The sequence below is a fragment of the Oncorhynchus gorbuscha genome, linkage group LG03 (genome assembly GCF_021184085.1).
Source record: "Oncorhynchus gorbuscha isolate QuinsamMale2020 ecotype Even-year linkage group LG03, OgorEven_v1.0, whole genome shotgun sequence".
NCBI classification, from domain to species: domain Eukaryota; kingdom Metazoa; phylum Chordata; class Actinopteri; order Salmoniformes; family Salmonidae; genus Oncorhynchus; species Oncorhynchus gorbuscha.
The window spans coordinates 84,218,985-84,238,486 of record NC_060175.1 but is presented as its reverse complement, the minus strand read 5'-3'; the positions used below and the strand labels follow the sequence as shown (position 1 = coordinate 84,238,486).

The following is a 19,502-nucleotide window of genomic DNA, read 5'->3' as shown; positions in this document are numbered from 1 at the left end:
CACACACACACACACACACACACACACACACACACACACACACACACACACACACACACACACACAGGAACAGAGCACCAGCCTAGGCTGAGGGAGGGATGGAGAGGAGAGAGGGAGGGTTGGTTATTATGGGGGGAGAGACACTAGCTGAGGGGGGACTCCTGTCCCCCTCCCCCTTATCAGACGTAGCCTCATTCCGACGCTTTGTCTTCCCCTTTCCTCCAGAGTGAGAGGAGGAAAAGAGAGGCGTAAGAGCTATTCAGACCCCTTTGTGATGGATTGGGAAGGGAGGGTAGAATGTTTGGGCCCTCTGAGTACCGACTAGCAGTCGAGACGTCAGTCAAAATTCATGAGATGCTCCTTATTGACAGACAATGAGGAGGAAGAGAAAGATAATTCAATTACTTGCACTACTCTGGGGCTCCTAGCGCAAGAGCTGGGAAATCCTGGTTAAATACTCTAATATTCCAAATGAAATTACCAGCTAATCCACCTGCTAATATAAAGAGGCACACAGTCCCCATCATATGAATAAAGAGAGAGAGAGAGAGAGAGAGACGAGAGAAAGACAATGTAAAAAAGATGAAGACAAGAGAATGAGAACATTTGAAAAAGGGAAAGAGAGTTGTTAAAGAGGAACATGTTATCTCTCATGAGTGTAGGTTGATGTAACATGGAGTCAAGGTCCTCTGCTCTTTGTTACAACCATATCACAGAGCAGCTGCCTTTCAGCCTGTAAGGTGGGCTGCTTTCATGACCATAGGGTGCCATTTCAGAGAGACCGAGAGATCACTACCGAATGACGCAACGACCTATCAAGCATTTTCATGTATTCATTCTCTTTACTGCGGAATTTCCTTTCAGTCGGCACCTTCCCCTCCCTCCTCTTCCTCTCCTTCCTTCCTCTACTTCTGTCTTGTGGGCTCTGTCTGAGAGAGAGAGAGAGAGACAGAGAGAGAGAGAGACAGAGGCAGGCATCGTGGAGGGATTAGTTCCTGTGCCAGTGCCAATTATCCAATATCTGGGATTTATAATGTGTTGAAACACTAGCTGCCTCTCCAGAGTAGATTAAAGGACGCAGACACACACACTAACACAACACTCTGCATTTGCCCCCAAGCCAGGTGTCAGGTGCAGCAAATATACTGCAAATAGCAATAATAGAGGAATGAGTTGGATTTGTTCTTGAATGGGGCGAGGTTCAATCAGGAGTAGGTGGAGTGTGGCTGGGCTTGTTGCTGTGTGTAGGTGGTAGGGATGTAATCAGCTATAAACGCATTGTGAGGTTTAGCACTAGAGCAGAGAATGATGGAGATAGAGACAGAGAGTGACAGAGAGAGAGAGGGAGAGAGACGGAGACAGAGAGAGAGACAGCGAGAGCGAGAGAGAGAGAGAGAGAGAGAGAGAGAGAGAGAGAGAGAGAGAGACAGAGAGAGACAAAGAGAGAGAGACAGAGACAGAGAGAGACAGCGACAGAGAGAGAGACAGCAAGAGACAGAGAGAGAGAGAACAGTAGTCTGGTACACAGCCAGCATCAGATCTTTACTGAGGCACAGATCAACAATAGACCACCGTACATCCAATCCAGCTATCCAAAAGAGCCTCGTAGCACTCACGTCCGTAGCCAAGAAGCATACTGCCCTAATAGATCCACAGATGACGCAATCTCAATCGCACTCCACAAGTCCAATTCCCACCTGGGCAAAGGAACACCTATGTGAGAATGCTGTTCATTGACTACAGCTGAGCGTCCAACACCATAGCGACCACAAAGCTCATCACTAAGCTAAGGACCCTGGGACTGAACAGCTCCCTCTGCAACTGGATCCTGGGCCATCCCCAGGTGGTAAGGGTATGTAGCAACACATCTGCCACGCTGATCCTCAACACGGGGGCCCCTCAGGGGTGCGTGTGTAGTCCCCTCCTGTACTCCCTGTTCACCCGTGACTGCGTGGCCAAGCACGACTCCAACAACATCATCAAGTTTGCTGACAACACAACAGTGGTAGGCCTGATCACCGACAAAGTTGAGACAGTCAATATGGAGGAGGTCAGAGACCTGGCCGTGTGGTGCCAGGACAACAACCTATCCCTCAATGTGAGCAAGACAAAGGAGCTGATCGTGGACTACAGGAAAAGGAGGGCCAAACACACCCCCATTCACATCGATGGGGCTGTAGTGGAGCAGGTCGAGAGCTTCAAGTTCCTTGGTGTCCACATCACCAACAAACTATTATGGTTCAAACACACCAAGACAGTCATGAAGAGGGCATAACAACACCTATTCGCCCCTCAGGAGACTGAAAATATTTGGTATGGGTCCACAGATCTTCAAAAAGTTCAACAGCTGCACCATCGAGAGCATCCTGACCAACAGTAAGGTGCTACAGAGGGTAGTGAGTACAGCCCAATACATCACGGGGACTAAGCTTCCTGCCATCCAGGACCTATATACCAGGCATTGTCAGAGGAAGGCCCAAAAAATGGTCAAAGACACCAGTCCCCCCAGTCATAGACTGTTCTCTTTGATACCGCAAGGCAAGCAGTACCGGAGCGCCAAGTCTAGATCCAGAAGGCCCCTTAAACAGCGGCTAACCCCAAACCATAAGACTACTTAATATATAATCAAATGGCCACCTGGACTATTTACATTGTCACCCCCTTTTGTTTTTACAATGCTGCAACTCAGTGTTTATTATCTATGCATAGTCACTTTACCCCTACCTAATTAACTACACTAACCTGTACCCCAACACATTGACTTGGTACCGGTACACCATGTATATAGCCAGGTTATTGTTATTTTATTGTGTTACTTTTGATAGTATTTTTCACTTTTAGAATATATTTTTTGTTATATTTTCCCCCCTTTCCCCACCCCCCAATTTCAATCTTGTCTCATCACTGCAACTCCCCAACGGGCTCGGGAAAGGCGAAGGTCAAGTCATGCGTCCTAAAAAAGCATGACCCGCCAAACCACGCCTCTTAACACTCGCCCGCTTAACCCCGAAGCCAGCTGCAGCAACATGTCGGAGGAAACACCGTTCAACTGACGACCAAGGTCAGCCTAGAGGTGCACGGCCCACCACAAGGAGTCACTAGAGCGCGATGAGCCAAGTAAAGCCCCCCGGCAAAACCCTCCCCTAACCCAGACGACACGGGGCCAATTGTGCGCCGTCCTATGGGACTCCTGTTGTGATACAGCCCGGGATCGGAACCAGGTCTGCAGTGACGCCTCTAGCACTGCGATTCAGTGCTTTAGACAGCTGCGCCACTCGGAAGGTCAAGTAAATATTTCCTTGAACTGCACTGTTGGTTAAGGGCTTGTACGTAAGCATTTCCCGGTAAGGTCTACACTTGTTGTATCCGGCGCATGTGACAAATGAAATTGGATTTGAACTGGATCCTACTGCACACCCACACACACCTAGAGCCTGTCTCACCTTGGTGATCTTTGGGTGTGTACAGCGGCTGTTGCCGGTGGTGGCGTGCATCCAGCTACTCTCCAGCGGCGCACACTCCTGTCTCAGAGAACACTTCTTCTCCTGAACACACCAGCCACACTCGAACCTGGGGTCAGCCTTCAGACACATCCCACAGCTGTCCCGCAGCGCATAACACTTATACAGGTGGGCTGAAAAACAGTGAGAACAGAACGAGAGAGAGAGAAGGAGAGATAGAGGTGAATATAATTGTTGTTGTTTGAGACTAAGTTTCAACACCTTGCATTTCACCTTCATGCTGTGGAGAAACAAGCATTCAAATAAGACATGAAAACACCTCATTCCCTTGTTGTCATGTTTTTTTTTTGGGGGGGGGAGGGAGGCACGAACGCTCAGAGTTATGCTTTTAAAAGAATGAGCAATTAGCAGTAAGAATTGAGAGAGAGGGGAAAGAGAAAGAAGGAGAGAGAGGGGAGAGAGTAAATGAGCGGGAGAGAGAGATAGAAAACAAAAGAAAGATGGTGAAAAAAGAAGATCACGGCACGGCGCTCCACAGACAGCCGCAGGACTTCAAAGGAGACGGCGTATCCATCCACCCGCCGAGGACCTGCCTGTTAATCTGATTTGCCACGGCTAAGCTTAAAAGTAGCACGGTGCTAATTAAACTGAACCAAATTAATGATTTAATTACATTAAGATTTCCACTTTACACCAAGGCAAAAGTGGGCTTTCTCGGGCAGTCGGGCAGAGATGGATAATTCACCATGATTCACGGAGGGAGGGAGGGACAGAGGCAAGGAGAGAAAAACACAGGGAAGGGTGAGGAAAGGGAAGGTCTTTGTTGGGCTTGAATAAAGCAGGGCTGGTTTGAAATTTAGTTTGGGGATGTTTCAACGTGTCAAATTAAGCGTGGAAGTTTGGGCAGAGTACAATGTAACTGGCCTCTGCACAGCAGGTACTAAGAAATGGGAGAGACTGTATTCCAACATCAGGAAATGGGTGTGTCATTACAGATTTTGTGACAATCCGTAGGCAGGAGAATAAAGAGGGCTCAGCATCCAAGGTGATGCTAAAGGACACGATGCACCACTGAGTGCATGTTAAAACCTCTACTTATCTTATATTACTGAGAGAGAGGGGTCCATTTAATCCACAATCCTTTCATTGAAAGGCTTTCAGAGCAGTCAGACAAACACTTCAGCCCTGTACAGGCCCAGCCCCCACAACAACAAATCAGGTCACGCTCAAGCAGCAATATGCAGAGTGAGTTCGCAAATGCCAATTAACAAATGAGGCCAAGCGTTAAACGCAATTCGACATAAAGCATGTGTTTAGATCAAATAACCTTGATCCAATGACCAGAATGGGGGTGTCTAAAATACGGTGTGAGGATGTGGGAGACATCGTGATATTACTTCTATCTACTCTAAATAGAAAGGAAATAATCTGGAGACACTCAGCTCCACCACATGGTGGGGAAACAGAGGATGGATCCATACCCCATTGGTAAAACACCATTCTGTATACTTCTGGCCCATCTTTGGACACTGTGTTAACTAACCTCCAGATGAGCTTCACTGCCATACAACTCTCCTTCCGTGGCCTCCAACTGCTCTTAAATGCTAGTAAAACTAAATGCATGCTCTTCAACCGGTCGCTGCCCGCACCTGCCTACCCGACCAGCATCACTACTCTGGACGGCTCTGACTTAGAATATGTGGACAACTACAAAATCCTAGTTGTCTGGTTAGATTGTAAACTCTCCTTCCAGATTTACATTAAGCTTCTCCAAACCAAAATTAAATCTAGATTTAAGCTTCCTATTTCACAGCAAAGCATCCTTCACTCATGCTGCTAAACATACCCTTGTAAAACTGACCATCCTACCGATCCTTGACTTTGGCGATGTCATTTACAAAATAGCCTCCAAAACTCTACTCAGCAAATTGGATGCAGTCTACCACAGTGCCATCCGTTTTGTCACCAAAGCCACATATACTACCCAACACTGCGACCTGTATGCTCTGGTTGGCTGGTCCTCGCTACATATTCGTCACCAAACCCACTGGCTTCAGGTCATCTATAAGTCGTTGCAAGGTAAAGCCCTGCCTTATCTCAGCTCACAGATCACTGCACCTGTACAAAGCCAATCTGTAAATAGCCCATCCAACTACCTCATCACCATATTTATTTTGCTCCTTTGCACCCCGGTACCGCTACTTGCACACTCATCTTCTGCACATCTATCACCCCAGTGTTTAATTTGCCATACTGTAATAATTTCGCCACTTTGGCCTCTATTGTCTCACCCCCCCCCTTAATTTACCTAATTTTCACATGCTGTATATAGACATGTCTACTGTATTATTGACAGTATGTTTGTTTATTCCATGTGTAACTCTGTGTTGTTGTTTGTGTCGCACTGCTTTATTTTATCTTGGCCAGGTCGCAATTGTAAATGAGAACTTGTTCTCAACTAGCCTACCTGATTAAATAAAAGTATTCTCAACTAGCCTACCTGGTTAAATAAAAGTGTTCTCAACTAGCCTACCTGGTGAAATAAAAGTGTTCTCAACTAGCCTACCTGGTTAAATAAAAGTGTTCTCAACTAGCCTACCTGGTGAAATAAAAGTGTTCTCAACTAGCCTACCTGGTTAAATAAAAGTGTTCTCAACTAGCCTACCTGGTTAAATAAAAGTGTTCTCAACTAGCCTACCTGGTGAAATAAAAGTGTTCTCAACTAGCCTACCTGGTGAAATAAAAGTGTTCTCAACTAGCCTACCTGGTGAAATAAAAGTGTTCTCAACTAGCCTACCTGGTTAAATAAAAGTGTTCTCAACTAGCCTACCTGGTTAAATAAAAGTGTTATCAACTAGTCTACCTGGTTAAATAAAAGTGTTCTCAACTAGCCTACCTGGTGAAATAAAAGTGTTCTCAACTAGCCTACCTGGTGAAATAAAAGTGTTCTCAACTAGCCTACCTGGTGAAATAAAAGTGTTCTCAACTAGCCTACCTGGTTAAATAAAAGTGTTCTCAACTAGCCTACCTGGTTAAATAAAAGTGTTATCAACTAGTCTACCTGGTTAAATAAAAGTGTTCTCAACTAGCCTACCTGGTTAAATAAAAGTGTTCTCAACTAGCCTACCTGGTTAAATAAAAGTGTTCTCAACTAGTCTACCTGGTTAAATAAAAGTGTTCTCAACTAGCCTACCTGGTTAAATAAAAGTGTTCTCAACTAGTCTACCTGGTTAAATAAAAGTGAAATAAAAAAATACAATAAAAAATGTGTTAGGATATTTATCTTAAACGCAGTGCTACTCAACTATCTTTCCCCTAGTGATGACTGAGACCTGGCTCTCCATCCAGCAGGATGAGCCTCCTAAGCAGGAATAGTAGGATCTGACCCCAGACCAGCCAGATCACAGATGAACAAAGGCCCAAATCGTGTTCTCTTCCTCAAATTCCATCCATCCCTCTCTTTATTTATTTATCACCACTCTATTCATCTGCAGCATGTTGTTTTGGAGGAGTTACTGCAAACAGCGCTGGGAGAGATAAGCATTATTGAACCCAGCGGGGCCTAGCAAGAGGCGTAGCCATGCGTAAAAACACTTTCATTCCCTTTCAAAGACGTGCTGCTGGAGAGGAAGGGGCTCCTCCAATGGGATCTTAGGGATTTAAAAGAGTTTAGCGACAAGGGGAGAGAGGAGAGGAAGGGAGAGAGAAGAGGACAGAGGAGAAGAGGGGAGAGAGGAGAGGAGGGGAGAGAGGGGAGGTGAGGAAGGGAGAAGGGAGAGGAGGGGGGAGAAGAGGGAAGAGAGGAGAGGAGAGGAGGGGAGAGAGGAGAAGAGGGGAGAAGGGAGAGGAGAATATGGGAGAGAAGAGAATATGGGAGAGAGGAGAGGAGGGGAGAGAGGAGAAGAGGGGAGAAGGGAGAGGAGAGGAGAGAGGAGAGGACAGAGGAGAAGAGGGGAGAAGGGAGAGGAGAAGAGGGGAGAGAGGAGAGGAGGGGAGAGAGGGGAGGTGAGGAAGGGAGAAGGGAGAGGAGGGGAGAGAGGAGAATAGTGGAGAGAGGAGAGGAGGGGAGAGGAGAGAGGAGAAGAGGGGAGAAGGGAGAGGAGAAGAGGGGAGAGAGGAGAGGAGGGGAGAGAGGGGAGAGGAGGAAGGGAGAAGGGAGAGGAGAGGAGGGGAGAGAGAGGAGAGGAGGGGAGAGAGGAGAATAGGGGAGAGAGGAGAGGAGGGGAGAGAGGAGAAGGGAGAGGAGGGGAGAGAGGGGAGGTGAGGAAGGGAGAAGGGAGAGGAGGGGAGAGAGGAGAAGATGGGAGAGAGGAGAGGAGGGGAAAGAGGAGAAGAGAGTAGGGAAGGGAGAGAGAGAGGGGAGAGAGAGGAGAGAGGACAGAGGAGAAGAGGGGAGAAGGGAGAGGGAGAAGAGGGGAGAGAGGAGAGGAGGGGAGAGAGGGGAGGTGAGGAAGGGAGAAGGGAGAGGAGGGGAGAGAGGAGAATAGTGGAGAGAGGGAGAGAGGGGAGGGGAGAGGAGAGAGGAGAAGAGGGGAGAAGGGAGAGGAGAAGAGGGAAGAGAGGAGAGGAGGGGGAGAGAGGGGAGAGGAGGAAGGGAGAAGGGAGAGGATAGGGAGAGGGGAGAGAGAGAGGAGAGAGGAGGAGAGAGGAGAAGAGGGGAGAGAGGAGAAGAGGGAGAGGAGAGGAGAGGAGTGGAGAGAGGAGGGGAGAGGGAGAAGAGGGGAGAGAGGAGAAGAGGGAGAGAGAGGAGGAGAGGGGAGAGAGGAGAAGAGGGGAGAGGGAGAGGGGGAGGGAGAGAGGGGAGGAGAAGAGGGGAGAGGGGAGGAGGGGAGGGAGAGGGGAGAGAGGAGGAGAGAGGGGAGGGGAGAAGGGAGAGAGGGAGAAGAGGGAAGAGAGAGGAGGGGGAGAGGGAGAGGGGGAGAGGGAGGAAGGGAGAAGGGAGAGGAGAGGAGGGGTGAGAGAGGAGAGGAGGGGGAGAGAGGAGAATAGGGGAGAGAGGAGAGGAGGGAGAGAGGGGAGAAGGGAGAGGAGGGGAGAGAGGAGAATATGAGAGAGGAGAGGAGTGGAGAGACGAGAAGAGGGGAGAAGGGAGAGGGGGAGAAGAGGTGAGGGGAGAGAGGAGAGGAGGGGAGGGGAGAGAGGAGAAGAGGGGAGAAGGGAGAGGAGAAGAGGGGAGAGAGAGGGAGAGGAGGGGAGAGAGGGGGAGGTGAGGAAGGGAGAAGGAGAGGGAGGGGAGAGAGAGGAGAAGAGGGGAGAGAGGAGAGGAGGGGAGAGAAGAGAAGAGGGGAGAAGGGAGAGGAGAAGAGGGGGAGAGGGAGAGGAGAGGAGGGGAGAGAGGAGAATAGGGGAGAGAGGAGAGGAGGGGAGAGAGGAGAAGGGAGAGGAGGGGAGAGAGGGGGAGGTGAGGAAGGGAGAAGGGAGAGGAGAGGGGAGGAGAGAGGGAGAAGAGGAGGAGAGAGGAGAGGGGAGAGAGGAGGGGGAGAAGGGAGAGGATAAGAGGGGAGAGAGGAGAGGAGGGGAGAGAGGGAGAGAGGAGAAGAGGGGAGAGAGGAGAGGAGGGGAGAGAGGAGGGGAGAAGGGGAGAAGAGGGGAGAAGGGAGAAGAGGGGAGAGAGGAGAAGAGGGGAGAGAGGAGAAGAGGAGGGGAGAGAGGAGAAGAGGGGAGAAGGGAGAGGAGGGGAGAGAGGAGAAGGGGGAGAGAGAGGAGAGGGAGGGGAGAGAGGAGAGGAGGGGAGAAGGGAGAGGGGGGGGAGAGAGGAGCAGAGGGGAGAAGGGAGAGGAGAAGAGGGGAGAGAGGAGAGGAGGTGAGAGAGAGGAAGAGAGGGGAGAGAGGAGAAGAGGGGAGAGAGGAGAAGAGGGGAGGGAGGAGAAAGGAGCTGAGGGGAGAGGAGAGGAGGGGAGAAGGGAGGTTTTACCTTGTATGTTGAAGGGGTTGTCGATGACTTGGTTGCCATTCCACACCACAGAGAGATCCACAGGCAGGTCACTGATTTCATTACCCTCATAGTCGTACTGGAAAGAGGGAGAGAAAGAGAAACACACATTGATCAGAATCTACAGGCCTCATGGAGCCTGAACATTCAGTGTCAGTATTCACATCACTATGTGTGAGACAGAGTCAGATTGGTATGAAAGAAGGGAAGTAAGAGAAAGAGGAGAGAACCTCACTCTTCACCCAATCACAACACTTGCACCCAGAAACCCCCTCAAAAAACAAACTTCCTCATAAATATGAACAGACACACAAACACACCCATCAGGTTTCCAATCCCAATACTACACATCCAGGGCATATAGAGGTATATTTTGAGCAGAGGGCAGGGAGAATGGGAGCGAAAGGAGGATGGAAATCTGGATAAATCTAAATGACTGCGAGGAGGCCATTCATTTACACATGAAATAAGTGGCAGAATTTAGGCGTGAAGAACGATGCCGAGGAGTAAGTGAAATTGGCATTTTCAATTTGTTCCCTGACACGTCTCATTTGGGCCCTGCGCTTCCTCCCAGCCTCGTGCCTCTTCCCATGGGCACCCAGTCAAATCAAATCAAATCAAAGTTGATTGGTTGTGGATAGAGATTTGCAGGTGTTATAGCAGGTGCAGGTAAATGCCTATGCTACTTGCTCCAACAGTGCAGTAGAATGTCTCGGAAATACAATACAAACACAAAATAATAAAAAAGTATATATATAACCAAAAATCATGAAATGACAGAATGGGACCAATTAAAAATCCTGAGTAGATATATTAGAGGGAGCATGTGTCAGAATGCAGAATATAAATATGTGGAGTGTATAGACAGTATATCATTGGAATGAAAATGGTATGTACAGTAGTAGGTATATTATGATGGGCCATGTTGAGAATACAGTATATACTGTACATATACAGTGAGTAATCAACAGTAAATAAACAGAATATGAGGTGGCCAGCATTCAATGACTCTATAAACGTGGGGCATTCGTCTCAAGGTACAGGGCTGAGTACCGGGCAGGCAGCCCATTAGTGATGTCAGATGGCGAGCTATACCGTCTCCGTTTGCTAGAAGGTGGTGAGAGTGAACAGACCGTGGCTCGGGTGGCTGAAGTCCTTGATGATCTTTTTGGCCTTCCTTTGACACCGAGTGTCCTAAATGTCCTGGAGGGCCGGCAGCATGTTCCCGTGACGCGTTGGGTTGACCGCACCACCCTCTGGAGAGCCATGTGGTGATGCAGTGATGCAGCCCGACAGAATGCTCTCAATGCTGCTTTTGTAGAAGTGTGTCAGGGTCCTAGAGGCCCTACTGAATTTCTTCAGCCGCCTGTGGTTGCGCCTTCTTCACCACGGCGGCTGCCATTTCAGGTCCTCAGTAATGTGCACGCCAAGCTTTGACCCTCTCCACTGTGGCCCTGTCGATGTGGATGGGGGCATGCTCCCTCTTCTGTCTCCTGTAGTCCACGATCAGCTCCTTTGTTTTTTGACATTGAGGAAGAGGTCATGTTCCTGGCCCACTCCGCCAGGGCTCTAACCTCTTCCGTGTAGGCCAGGGGTCCCCAATTACATCCAGCCGTGGGCCGATTTTTCCATGAGAGGATGGTCGGGGGCCGGGAAACATAGTAATAGATCATTTGTACACTGCAAATTGACCGTAAGAATCCCAAACAGATGTAGTATAGTTTTGACAAAAACGGATTTATTTAAAATCATAATTTTATTATGATACGATATTAATATTAATGAGTGGGAATACTTGGCAGCAGATTTCCTCAGTTAAAATCACTTTGAGCTAATTTGTTGATGATTTTCCAACAGAAAAGTTGGGGGACCTATAATATCTGCTGTAGGCTGTCTCGTCGTTGTTGATCAGGACTCCCAGTTTTGTGTCGTCAGCAAACTTGATGACTGAGTTGGAGTCGTGTGTAGCCACGCCTTCATGGGTGAACAGGGAGTACAGGAAGGGGCTGTGTTGAGGGTCAGCATAGAGGTCCAGGACCCAGTTACACAGGGAGGACTTCAGACCCAGGGCCCCGAGCTTAGTGACAAGCTTGGAGAGAACTATGGTGTTGAAAGCAGAGCGGTAGTTGATGAACACCATTCTCACAGTAGCTATTCCTCTTGTCAAGGTGGGATAAGGTGCTGTGCGGTGCGATGGATTTGTTGGGGCGGTATGCAAATTGTAGTAGGTCTAAGCTATCGGGGAAGTTGGAGGTGATATGGTCCTTGACTAGCCTCTCAAAGCACTTCACGATGGAAGAGCTGTGTGCTATGGGGCAATATTCATTTAGTTCAGTTACCTTGAAGCAAGTGGAGATTACAGACTGGGATAGGGAGAGGTTGGATGTCTGTGAAGACAGTCTGCTGGTCTGCTCATGCACCGAGGACACGGCTTGGTATGCCTTCTGGACCGGCAGCCTTGAGAGGGTTAACACGTTTGAAAGTCCTACTCAACCCCGGCTACAGAGATCAGTCAGTTAGTGGGCTGAGGTCTAACACACACTGTACTGTATGTACAGACCCCAGGAGCCCTTCACCCAGGCTTTCTGGCCCAGCCTCCAACCTACGCATAGCCTGGCCATAAAGGCCAACCCCTGACCCACTCAATTAACACTGGTCTCCACATCTTTTTCTGCATTGTTTATTTAGTTGCTTGCAGCTGTATTTACAGCCTTATTCAGTGATCTGACCTGAAAACTCCGATCTTGACTCACTCTACATCCACAATGTCCCTTGCCTCTGTTACAAGAACCCATCTGCTCATTTTGACCTCAACCACTCTTGTCTGTTAAATCACAACACTAAACTGGGCAGGACATGGGATCCCACCCCAGCCCCCTACCCTGCCCATTCATCATTAATGAGTGAAGGCCATGGACACCAGCAGTCTAACCCTGCTCCTGACACATCTCTGTGGTAGGCCCACATTAAACTTTAAACGCCACGATTAGTCCGCCTGCGACACAACGGCCACCAACCACCAAGATGCCCTGTTCTCCTTGCCGCCACCACCCTGCTTTGTTTATGTGCCCGTTTACAACATGCCAATGACACCATGATGCTAGCGTGACACCAACTCAATGCCATGCCACTCACTGGCACCAGACAGGACCAGCCAGCACCAGGATAGAGATGGGAGAGTCAGGACCGGTGTCTTCATCACACCTAGATAGATGGGAGAGTCAGGACCGGTGTCTTCATCACACCTAGATAGATGGGAGAGTCAGGACCGGTGTCTTCATCACACCTAGATAGATGGGAGAGTCAGGACCGGTGTCTTCATCACACCTAGATAGATGGGAGAGTCAGGACCGGTGTCTTCATCACACCTAGATAGATGGGAGAGTCAGGACCGGTGTCTTCATCACACCTAGATAGATGGGAGAGTCAGGACCGGTGTCTTCATCACACCTAGATAGATGGGAGAGTCAGGACCGGTGTCTTCATCACACCTAGATAGATGGGAGAGTCAGGACCGGTGTCTTCATCACACCTAGATAGATGGGAGAGTCAGGACCGGTGTCTTCATCACACCTAGATAGATGAGAGATTCAGGACCGGTGTCTTCATCACACCTAGATAGATGGGAGAGTCAGGACCGGTGTCTTCATCACACCTAGATAGATGGGAGAGTCAGGACCGGTGTCTTCATCACACCCTAGATAGATGGGAGAGTCAGGACCGGTGTCTTCATCACACCTAGATAGATGGGAGAGTCAGGACCGGTGTCTTCATCACACCTAGATAGATGAGAGAGTCAGGACCGGTGTCTTCATCACACCTAGATAGATGGGAGAGTCAGGACCGGTGTCTTCATCACACCTAGATAGATGAGAGAGTCAGGACCGGTGTCTTCATCACACCTAGATAGATGGGAGAGTCAGGACCGGTGTCTTCATCACACCTAGATAGATGGGAGAGTCAGGACCGGTGTCTTCATCACACCTAGATAGATGAGAGAGTCAGGACCGGTGTCTTCATCACACCCTAGATAGATGGGAGAGTCAGGACCGGTGTCTTCATCACACCTAGATAGATGGGAGAGTCAGGACCGGTGTCTTCATCACACCTAGATAGATGGGAGAGTCAGGACCGGTGTCTTCATCACACCTAGATAGATGGGAGAGTCAGGACCGGTGTCTTCATCACACCTAGATAGATGGGAGAGTCAGGACCGGTGTCTTCATCACACCCTAGATAGATGGGAGAGTCAGGACCGGTGTCTTCATCACACCTAGATAGATGGGAGAGTCAGGACCGGTGTCTTCATCACACCTAGATAGATGGGAGAGTCAGGACCGGTGTCTTCATCACACCTAGATAGATGAGAGAGTCAGGACCGGTGTCTTCATCACACCTAGATAGATGGGAGAGTCAGGACCGGTGTCTTCATCACACCTAGATAGATGACAGAGTCAGGACCGGTGTCTTCATCACACCTAGATAGATGGGAGAGTCAGGACCGGTGTCTTCATCACACCTAGATAGATGGGAGAGTCAGGACCGGTGTCTTCATCACACCTAGATAGATGGGAGAGTCAGGACCGGTGTCTTCATCACACCTAGATAGATGACAGAGTCAGGACTGGTGTCTTCATCACACCTAGATAGATGGGAGAGTCAGGACCGGTGTCTTCATCACACCTAGATAGATGGGAGAGTCAGGACCGGTGTCTTCATCACACCTAGATAGATGGGAGAGTCAGGACCGGGGTCTTCATCACACCTAGATAGATGGGAGAGTCAGGACCGGGGTCTTCATCACACCTAGATAGATGGGAGAGTCAGGACCGGTGTCTTCATCACACCTAGATAGATGGGAGAGTCAGGACCGGTGTCTTCATCACACCTAGATAGATGGGAGAGTCAGGACCGGTGTCTTCATCACACCTAGATAGATGGGAGAGTCAGGACCGGTGTCTTCATCACACCTAGATAGATGGGAGAGTCAGGACCGGTGTCTTCATCACACCTAGATAGATGGGAGAGTCAGGACCGGTGTCTTCATCACACCTAGATAGATGAGAGAGTCAGGACCGGTGTCTTCATCACACCTAGATAGATGGGACAGTCAGGACCGGTGTCTTCATCACACCTAGATAGATGGGACAGTCAGGACCGGTGTCTTCATCACACCTAGATAGATGAGAGAGTCAGGACCGGTGTCTTCATCACACCTAGATAGATGGGACAGTCAGGACCGGTGTCTTCATCACACCTAGATAGATGGGACAGTCAGGACCGGTGTCTTCATCACACCTAGATAGATGAGAGAGTCAGGACCGGTGTCTTCATCACACCTAGATAGATGGGACAGTCAGGACCGGTGTCTTCATCACACCTAGATAGATGGGACAGTCAGGACCGGTGTCTTCATCACACCTAGATAGGCGCTGCTGGAAGGATAGGATAGGCCCAGTTTATCTTTACTCCTCTCCTGTTCCTCTGAATACCTCTCTGTTACTCTCTGCTCCTTTCCTGTTCCTCTGTGTTCCACTCTGTTCCTCTCCTGTTCCTCTGTATACCTCTCTGTTACTCTCTGCTCCTTTTCTGTTCCTCTGTGTTCCACTCTGTTCCTCTCCTGTTCCTCTGTATACCTCTCTGTTACTCTCTGCTCCTTTCCTGTTCCTCTGTGTTCCACTCTGTTCCTCTCCTGTTCCTCTGTATACCTCTCTGTTACTCTCTGCTCCTTTTCTGTTCCTCTGTGTTCCACTCGGTTCCTCTCCTGTTCCTCTGTATACCTCTCTGTTACTCTCTGCTCCTTTCCTGTTCCTCTCCTGTTCCTCTGTATACCTCTCTGTTACTCTCTGCTCCTTTCCTGTTCCTCTGTGTTCCACTCTGTTCCTCTCCTGTTCCTCTGTATACCTCTCTGTTACTCTCTGCTCCTTTCCTGTTCCTCTGTGTTCCACTCTGTTCCTCTCCTGTTCCTCTGTATACCTCTCTGTTACTCTCTGCTCCTTTTCTGTTCCTCTGTGTTCCACTCTGTTCCTCTCCTGTTCCTCTGTATACCTCTCTGTTACTCTCTGCTCCTTTCCTGTTCCTCCTGTTCCTCTGTATTCTCTGTTACTCTCTGCTCCTTTTCTGTTCCTCCTGTTCCACTCTGTTCCTCTCCTGTTCCTCTGTATACCTCTCTGTTACTCTCTGCTCCTTTTCTGTTCCTCTGTGTTCCACTCTGTTCCTCTCCTGTTCCTCTGTATACCTCTCTGTTACTCTCTGATCCTTTTCTGTTCCTCTGTGTTCCACTCTGTTCCTCTCCTGTTCCTCTGTATACCTCTCTGTTACTCTCTGCTCCTTTCCTGTTCCTCTGTGTTCCACTCTGTTCCTCTCCTGTTCCTCTGAATACCTCTCTGTTACTCTCTGCTCCTTTCCTGTTCCTCTGTGTTCCACTCTGTTCCTTTCCTGTTCCTCTGTATACCTCTCTGTTACTCTCTGCTCCTTTTCTGTTCCTCTGTGTTCCACTCTGTTCCTCTCCTGTTCCTCTGAATACCTCTCTGTTACTCCCTGCTCCTTTTCTGTTCCTCTGTGTTCCACTCTGTTCCTCTCCTGTTCCTCTGAATACCTCTCTGTTACTCTCTGCTCCTTTTCTGTTCCTCTGTGTTCCACTCTGTTCCTCTGAATACCTCTCTGTTACTCTCTGCTCCTTTTCTGTTCCTCTGTGTTCCACTCTGTTCCTCTCCTGTTCCTCTGAATACCTCTCTGTTACTCTCTGCTCCTTTTCTGTTCCTCTGTGTTCCACTCTGTTCCTCTCCTGTTCCTCTGAATACCTCTCTGTTACTCTCTGCTCCTTTTCTGTTCCTCTGTGTTCCACTCTGTTCCTCTCCTGTTCCTCTGAATACCTCTCTGTTACTCCCTGCTCCTTTTCTGTTCCTCTGTGTTCCACTCTGTTCCTCTCCTGTTCCTCTGAATACCTCTCTGTTACCCTCTGCTCCTTTTCTGTTCCTCTGTGTTCCACTCTGTTCCTCTCCTGTTCCTCTGAATACCTCTCTGTTACACTCTGCTCCTTTTCTGTTCCTCTGTGTTCCACTCTGTTCCTCTCCTGTTCCTCTGAATACCTCTCTGTTACACTCTGCTCCTTTTCTGTTCCTCTGTGTTCCACTCTGTTCCTCTCCTGTTCCTCTGAATACCTCTCTGTTACTCTCTGCTCCTTTTCTGTTCCTCTGTGTTCCTCTCTATGCCTTTCCTGTTCCTCTGTGTTCCACTCTGTTCCTATGTGTTCCACTCTGTTCCTATGTGCTCCACTCTGTGTCCTCTCTGTGCTCCACTCTGTTCCTCTCTGTTCCTCCCTGTTCCTCTCTGTTCTTCTCTGTTCCTCCCAGTTCCTCTCTGTGTTCCACTCTGTTCCTCTCTGTTCCTCTCTGTTCCTCTCTGTTCCTCCCAGTTCCTCTCTGTGCTCCACTCTGTTCCTCCCTGTTCCACTCTGTTCCTCCCTGTTCCACTCTGTTCCTCCCTGTTCCACTCTGTTCCTCCCTGTTCCTCTCTGTTCCTCCATGTTCCTCTCTGTGTTCCACTCTGTTCCTCTCTATTCCTCTCTGTGCTCCACTCTGTTCCTCTCTGTTCCTCACTGTGCTCCACTCTGTTCCTCTCTGCTCCTCCCTGTTCCTCTCTGTTATTCTCTGTTCCTCCCTGTTCCTCTCTGTTCTTCTCTGTTCCTCCCAGTTCCTCACTGTGCTCCACTCTGTTCCTCTCTGTTCCTCTCTGTGCTCCACTCTGTTCCTCTCTGTTCCTCTCTGTGCTCCACTATGTTCCTCTCTGTTCCTCTCTGTGCTCCACTCTGTTCCTCCCAGTTCCTCTCTGTGCTCCACTCTGTTCCTCTCTGTTCCTCTCTGTGCTCCACTCTGTTCCTCCCTGTTCCTCTCTGTGCTCCACTCTGTTCCTTTCGGTTCCTCTGTGCTTCTCTCTGTTCCACTCTGTGTTCCTCTCTGTTCCTCCCTGTTCCACTCTGTTCTTCCCTGTTCCACTCTGTTCCTCTCTGTGCTCCACTCTGTTCCTCCCTGTTCCTCTCTGTGCTCCACCCTGTTCCTCTCTGTGCTCCACCCTGTGCCTCTCTGTTCCTCCCTGTTCTTTTCTGACCCTCTCTGTCCTCCACTCTGTTCCTCCCTGTTCCATTCTGTTCCTCCCTGTTCCACTCTGTTCCTCCCTGTTCCTCTGTTCCTCTCTGTGCTCAACCCTGTTCCTCTCTGTTCCTCTCTGTGCTCCACTCTGTTCCTCCCTGTTCCTCTGTTCCTCTCTGTGCTCAACCCTGTTCCTCTCTGTTCCTCTCTGTGCTCCACTCTGTTCCTCCCTGTTCCTCTCTGTGCTCCACTCTGTTCCTCCCTGTTCCACTCTGTTCCTCCCTGTTCCACTCTGTTCCTCCCTGTTCCACTCTGTTCCTCCCTGTTCCTCTCTGTGCTCCACCCTGTTCCTCTCTGTTCCTCTCTGTGCTCCACCCTGTTCCTCTCTGTTCCTCTCTGTGCTCCACTCTGTTCCTCCCTGTTCCACTCTGTTCCTCCCTGTTCCTCTCTGTGCTCCACTCTGTTCCTCCCTGTTCCTCTCTGTTCCTCCCTGTTCCACTCTGTTCCTCTCTGTGCCCCTCTCAGTTCCTCTCAGTTCCTCCCTGTTCCTCTCTGTGCTCCACTCTGTTCCTCCCTGTTCCTCTCTGTTCCTCCCTGTTCCACTCGGTTCCTCTCTGTGCCCCTCTCAGGTCCTCTCAGTTCCTCTCTGTTCCTCCCTGTTACACTCTGTACCTCTCTGTGCCCCTCTCAGTTCCTCTCAGTTCCTCCCTGTTCCTCTCTGTGCTCCACTCTGTTCCTCCCTGTTCCTCTCTGTTCTTCCCTGTTCCACTCGGTTCCTCTCTGTGCCCCTCTCAGGTCCTCTCAGTTCCTCTCTGTTCCTCCCTGTTCCTCTCTGTTCCTCTCTGTGCTCCACCCTGTTCCTCTCTTTCCTCTCTGTGCTCCACTCTGTTCCTCCCTGTTCCACTCTGTTCCTCCCTGTTCCTCTCTGTGCTCCACTCTGTTCCTCCCTGTTCCTCTCTGTTCCTCCCTGTTCCACTCTGTTCCTCTCTGTGCCCCTCTCAGTTCCTCTCAGTTCCTCCCTGTTCCTCTCTGTGCTCCACTCTGTTCCTCCCTGTTCCTCTCTGTTCCTCCCTGTTCCACTCGGTTCCTCTCTGTGCCCCTCTCAGGTCCTCTCAGTTCCTCTCTGTTCCTCCCTGTTACACTCTGTTCCTCTCTGTGCCCCTCTCAGGTCCTCTCAGTTCCTCTCTGTTCCTCTCTGTTCCACTCTGTTCCTCTCTGTTCCTCTCTGTGCTCCACTCTGTTCCTCTCTGTTCCTCCCTGTTCCACTCTGTTCCTCTCTGTGCCCCTCTCAGTTCCTCTCAGTTCCTCCCTGTTCCTCTCTGTGCTCCACTCTGTTCCTCCCTGTTCCTCTCTGTTCCTCCCTGTTCCACTCGGTTCCTCTCTGTGCCCCTCTCAGGTCCTCTCAGTTCCTCTCTGTTCCTCCCTGTTACACTCTGTACCTCTCTGTGCTCCACTCTGTTCCTCCCTGTTCCTCTCTGTTCCTCTCTGTTCCACTCTGTTCCTCTCTGTGCCCCTCTCAGTTCCCCTCTGTTCCTCCTCTGTTCCAGGATGAGTAATCATGCTCATGACTGTATCCTGGCCGGTGTGTGAAATGAATCAGCCATGCGAACAGAGGGAATCCAAGGTGAGCAGTAACATGTCCCTGACCTCATTAAGAACAACATACACATGAACCAGCATTTCATTCTTTATCATCTTTCCTCTCAATTAATTGTCTCCTGGAATTGCATGTCCTGTGCTATTCATATAGAGAGGAGGGCACTCTGGTGTGTTTGTGAGTGTGAATGTGTGTGTGTGTAGGCTGGATATCCAGTGTCTGCTAGGCAGAAAAGTGCTGATGTTAACTAAACAGGCCAGATGCTGCTCGGGAGAGGGGGAAGAACCTAGTGCCTTTGTGCAGGTCACCCACAGATGATTAGTCATTTTGAAGGGGTACCTGCGTGTGTGGTTAAAACATCAGCGAGGGGCCCGCCCCCAGCCCACCTAAGCAATGTTACTGAGAAACCCCCTTCCCCTCCT

General features: G+C 49.7%; 1 pseudogene; it reads right to left on the bottom strand.

The window, feature by feature from the left end:
* LOC124032080 overlaps positions 1 to 19,502 on the bottom strand; it is a 292,998-nt pseudogene that overhangs the window by 44,725 nt on the left and 228,771 nt on the right.